General features: G+C 40.8%; 1 long non-coding RNA gene across 2 annotated transcripts; it reads right to left on the reverse strand.

Annotated features, from left to right (window-relative positions):
* Positions 1–448: 448 nt before the first annotated feature.
* On the reverse strand, positions 449–4,666 carry LOC135235359 (uncharacterized). Of its 2 annotated transcripts, none has more exons than XR_010324362.1 (3): positions 4,560–4,666; positions 2,165–2,306; positions 449–631 (listed from the first exon to the last, which is right to left on the reverse strand). It is a non-coding gene; the product is annotated as an uncharacterized LOC135235359 (long non-coding RNA). The 2 variants fall into 2 exon arrangements; XR_010324361.1 differs by having other exon boundaries at positions 2,155–2,306.
* Positions 4,667–6,176: the final 1,510 nt, after the last annotated feature.

Below are 6,176 nucleotides of genomic sequence, written 5' to 3' on the forward strand. Positions count from 1 at the left end.
ATGCAGACAGAGGGGGTCACCTTAGGGAAAGACCTTAATATAGAAACCCATTAAGATTGATTGCACTGATTGCTAAAGGTTACGTGGTTTACCCTCAGCACTTGACACGAACTTCGCATTGCTCGAACTGGAATTGGAAAGATAGCAGTTTAACCAAAGTTAACCTAAGTCCCATCAGGACCATGAAATACGCTTTTTTTTTTTTGTCATCTGCATGAGACTGTTTATCAAGTGCAATAACATTAGCTAGGCATTCGTGCCAACCTGCTTCACTTACAACAGCATGTCCTGGATTGCACTCTAGTGTGGTTTCATTTCTGCTTACAGAAGCTCATGTGACTTTCAAGAGAGCAAGCCTGCCCTAACTGGCACTTGGACCTTCATCAATATGGATGAATGAATGAATGAATGAATGAATTAATTGCATTTATATAGCACTTTTCCAGACACTCGAAGTGCTTTACAGTGATCACGGGGAAACTCACCTCAGCTACCCATCTGGGTGATGCACGGCAGCCATTTTGCACCAGAACGCTCACCACACATCAGGTGAGGTGGAGAGGGAAGAGAACAATTTGTGTCTTCATTACGGGAGTGGGCGCATGAATAATGAAAGACAACCTCTTTAGCACTGACAACAGAAAGATAAGAACACTCTGTTGGCAGAGTTTAAGAGCCAGAGCTGTTACTTCGATAAATAACGGTCAGGCCTCTGCTCAAACAATGGACTAAAGAAAGTATGAAAGTTTGATAATGAGAGCTGGCCATTCAGGCGTTCTAGGTTTCTCATTTTGCAGTGCATCTATAAAAGGTCTCTATTTTCCCTATGAGAGCTGGTAAGCTGGTCAATGCAATAATATTCCTTGCATTTATTTGTTGCATCTATTCATACAGCTGGATTTACACTGAATCCGGGTTAAGCACCTTGCTCAAGGGTACAACGGCAATGTCCTACCCAGGAATTGAACCCGTGACCTTTAGGTTACAGAACCAGTTCCCTTCCCATTATACTACTGATGTTCTAGTGCAGTGGTGTCAAACTCGTGCCATGGAGGGCCGTGTGTATGCAGGTTTTCATTCCAGCCTCAGATCTTGATTATATAATAAGTTAAATTATTTGCTGAATTAGGGATGCAGGTTTGTGCACAATGGTGACCCGACGTCTATGGTGACCCGCATTGTCTAAATAAAAAATTTCTTATATTCTGTGCTTCAATGCAGTTAAACGCATATGGCTGAATGAGTAATTGGACACAATTAAGGCAGCATTAATTGGTTGGAATGAAAACCTGCATACACACGGCCCTCCATGGCACGAGTTTGACACCACTGTTCTAGTGTGATTTATGCTTAATGACAGCAGGCATTTAGCAGACGCTCTTATCCAGAGCGACTTACACAACTTTTTACATAGCATTTTTGCATTGTATCCATTTATACAGCTGGATATATACTGAAGCAATTTCGGTTAAGTACCTTGCTCAAGGGTACAACGGCAGTGTCCTACCCGGGAATCGAACCTGCGACCTGTTTTTGATTACAAGCCCAGTTCCTTACCCACTGTGCTACACCCCGTCCCTGTACTGTACTGTACTGTACTTCTGTCTGCTGTGTTCACTTCCTGTTCTCGGTGTTCTAATAAAAAATTATTAAAATACGATTTTAAACATCACTTGAATTTTAGTATTTAATGAATTTCCATGATTTTCACCAATGCACAATGGATGAAGACTTGTTTTGACTATCAAAACAATTTGAACTGTGGATATTTTCATGTGGTTAAAATAATGAATATATCAAGGAATCAAATAATCTAAAAGATGCATGTAGACATGTTTAAAACTCTTTGCTGTACTGTACACGTTTGTTAACCTGTTTGTTATACAATCAGACAATAACTCATTCAAAATAAATACGTCAATATTAGGCAGAAAGGGGCAAACAACTGATTAATCAATCACCTGCGCAGTCCAAAGGTCTGGCTTTTTGCTGTTTTTAGTTTATTGACCTACTACATTTTCTAGCACATGATTGAGTGAAAAAAGCGTAGATCTCCTCAAGAAACATACTATTTTGTCATTGAATTAGAAAAAAAAACGAATTACACGAAAGCGGCACGTTTCATTACACAAAATCAGAGCGAAATGGACTGACAACATCTTACCCACGATGCATCACTCCTGTCTCTCAGTTCTGATGGCCTCTCAAGCGTTGGCCTCCCAGGAAGTGAACAGGTTGAGCCGGACCATCACTCTGGCTGAATGAGGTAGATTTTCTTCAGTAAACTGGGGAGTGTCCACGCCACTCTGAAGAACAAGACGTACAAACCACCTCTGACTGACAGCCTTACTGTATTACACGTTTGTTTCCCACAATGCCCTGAGTGAGACACAAAGGGGGGTGTGGGAGTAAATAGTATCTTCGGGTTTTGGTGTTCTTCTTTTAAGTTACTGGCATTTGTTCCTAGGCAGCCAGTAATGTGGTCCTTGTGTCAGAAGTGCCAGAAAATCAGCTTTGCGGAAAACAAGTTTGTCGGTTGAATGCAAACTGACACTCTGACCTTCTCAACCATGACATGCTGTACATATGTGGAAACATGACACTGGAAATGAATGGTATGACTTATCAGGAAAAGAAAATCTTAATGGTCTAATTTGCTTAATTTCAAATGAGAACAATCATAGAAGTTTTGAACATTTTTCATTGAATAGCTTTAAGGGAGAATACATTAAAATGAATCACTGACTCCATGTTGCGCCCGAACGTCACTGACTGCATTCCCTCTACAGGGGGCAGGTGAGAAAAGGGCACCCCAACCTGGAAAAACTACTACTGTACAGAATATACGTTACCAAATGAATGAATGAATGAATGAATGAATGAAAATGAATGTGTTGACCCACCCCCTCTCCCCATGTGCCTGACCACCAGCGTCCTGGTCTGCTGAGCTGACCAAAAACCTCTGCTGCACCTAACTGGCCTATACACGCACGTGCATCTCTTTTCATTGAACATCACAGAAGAGAATAAGGGGAAAAAAATAAAGAAATGATAAATATAAAGCGGATGGCGTTTCAGAAATGGCAAGAAAAAATATCTACATTCCACACCTTTAGGAATTCTGAACACCAAACTAAAAATAAAGCTCTTCAATTCAATTCGAATCAATTCAGTTTAATTCAATTTTATTTGTGTAGCACTCTCTTTTTTTCTAGAGATACAGGAAACAAAAAGGAAAATTTGGTAAAATAGGTAAATAAATAAATAAATAAATATCCCTGAAACCCCAGAAAGCGAGCGAGTGAGGTAAAGAAAAACACTCATACCACCGGTGGTGAGAAAAAAAACTCAGAAATCTCAGTTGTGCAGCGTAGCGCTCGCGTTCAGCTGGCTGTTCGTCTCCCCCCTGCAGTGCTCCAGCTCAGCCGAAGAGCCGCAGTCTCTGCCAACTGCGCTGCAGAACTGCATGCTGGGAACAGCAGGCAGAGACGGACTGCAGGTGCAGGACTATCCGGACCGGAGGTGTGTCGCATCTGTTTCTGTGTTTCGTGCCAACTCCTGGCCTTTAATGACTTAATTAGGCCCTAACTTTTACGCCGTCTGACATTTTATCCACGTGACTTAATAAGCGCATGAACGAAAGCCAAAGACCGTTCTTGTGCCCCTCTATGAAACGTTTTACTGTGATCTATTCTATGGGTGAACCAGTGTTGTTCTATATGGCCAGTTAGCTCATTTGGCCAGGGTAACTAGCAGAAACAGGACTGAGATTGCCCACCCCTGATCTATTCCAAGGGTGTACTACCTTATCTGAAAAGGGCCACTGGGAGCTTTTTTTTTTTTTTTTTTTTTTTTTAGCTCGCCACTACGACACCTGATTAAACTAATTAACTAATCATGGTCTTCAATTAAGACCATGATTAGTTCATTAGTTTAACTTCAGTTACCTTGATAAGTAGAATCAGGTGCCATCAGTGCTGGGCTAAAACTAAAACTAAAACTTTTATCCGAACCAGCCATTTTGGGATAAGACTAGGCACCCTTGTTTCTAGAGGAGTAACTCTTGCATGAGGAGGTAAGAAACTGCTTGAGTGAAAGCCTTGCACCTGGCTGTGTGAAATCCTCCCTGGTTGATGCTATTGCTAATTGTGTGTGACTCTGGCTGCAGCTAGCACTGGGCTAGTTTTTTTTAATTCAATTATGGACTGTGGAGCACATCACTGGAGTTTTCTGTCTGATGTCAGGCTTTAGCTTTGGGATTGCCAAACTGGAGGGCTTAATTTAATTAATTGATTCCCAGTGAGCAAAAGCCCAAATATTGACTTCAGAGATGTCAAGATGTTCAGGTGAAAACATGGCTACATTTGGTTGAAAAGTGAATGTTTTCTAACTGACTAGGACAAGCCAGGCTATATCTTGGTAAAAACCTGAGCTATATTGGAGCTAACCTGGGCTAACATAGTCTGTTTTAGGTCAAAAAATATCTCGACCTAGATTTACACCCCTCTAGACGTCTAGATTTGGGCTTTTACTCACTGGGTTAACTGGAGTCCACTCACCCATGTTCTCAAAATCCTAAATTACCTGCCGGTTGAGCCTGCAGACACCGAAGCCCTCCAGAATGTGGGATCTCTGCTTTAGGGTGAACATGCCACCCAGGAGCCAGAATTCCACTGCTTTCTGATTGGTCATTATCCCCAGGCTGGTCATCAGTGCACCTGGCCATTGCAAGATGATGAATGGTCACGTCAAGCAAACGACAGCTAGCTGAGAGGCACCTATCTATTTCTCCAATGCCTTAAAAAAAAAAAAGCCTTGCCATGCAGGGCAGTTCATCTCATTTAAACAGTCCCGTGGACATCGCAAGCGCTGCACTATTTAATTGAACCCCCCCCCCCCCCCTTCAATTAAATCTGAAGTGGAAACAATGAGAAAAAAGTGTAAATTATCGCATAATTTTATGTAATCATAAAATGGACGATTGGAAGCATTAATCAATCAGTGACCAGCCAGATATTTTTTTTTTTAGAATGGCCTGCTGTGTAAACCCATTGCCGGGTGACCTGCTCTGAAATTAGCTGGATCTGTGCAAGCTGTGACCCAAAAAACATTACTGCGGCAAGAAATCGTTATCGATTTTATAGATGCTTTGAGTTTTTAAACTGAACGACCCTATATCACAGGAATATGTATTCCTGTATCAAGAGGAACATTATACTCAATATGATAATAGTAAACATTTAGTTTGGTGAGCAGCGAGTTGCTCAATTTTTATTAACCGATTTTAAAAAGCTATTTACGAACACAAGTGAAACATCCATAAAAAATGAACAGCAGGAGAATCAGAACAAAGAAATCACAGGTGATTGTTCTGACAATATCGCTCATCCGACTGAATAGCGATTATGCCGTTGCTGACTCGCTTACTTTGACCACTCAGACTTTTAGCATCAATACTTTGTGAGGAGAAGTCATGAATCACTATGGAGATCCGAAATGTTTATGCTCATAATGTAAATGGGTGCAGGAAAATTTTGAAACGGCTTACTAATGCATAACAATGTCACATTCCAAAATTATCATTTTTTGATTGGGGAAAAAAAGGGCAGCATCCCCCAGCAAGAATTCTATGCTGTGATGCAGTAAATGTGAGCATCATATGTAATTGTATTTTGTGGCATTTAGGTTTATTGATTATGATTACAATTGTCGGCAAATTTTCCATACGCATTTATTACATGGAATTTATTTTATATTGTTCACCTAGCATCTAAATTTTTCAAGAAGAAAACTTGTAACAAACACAGCTTACAATGTGATTGTACCTACTCGTAATCCCTCTCCTTTTTAAGATAAAAAGCTTCCCTTTTGTGACAATGTGTCTCCGTTCTTAAGCTTACTGTGAATGATGGGAATTGTATTTTGAATCGTGCTCTACGAATGATCTTTTCTAGGTAGGCCGACGCCAAAGGTGCTGAGTTATGATGATTAGCAGTAAAATAAAACTGAGTTATAATGCGCTGTGAGACATAATTGGTGCATTGCAGTGTGTAGCTGCACAGCTATATATACATAAGCACATATGTAAAAAAACAAAAAAACAAAACAGAGACCCATGCTTGAGCAGGCCTCCTTCTCTGTGTGCATTCTGGGAAATGCCCTTGAAAAAGCAGCCC

Source organism: Anguilla rostrata, chromosome 11 (assembly GCF_018555375.3).
Source record: "Anguilla rostrata isolate EN2019 chromosome 11, ASM1855537v3, whole genome shotgun sequence".
NCBI lineage: Eukaryota > Metazoa > Chordata > Actinopteri > Anguilliformes > Anguillidae > Anguilla > Anguilla rostrata.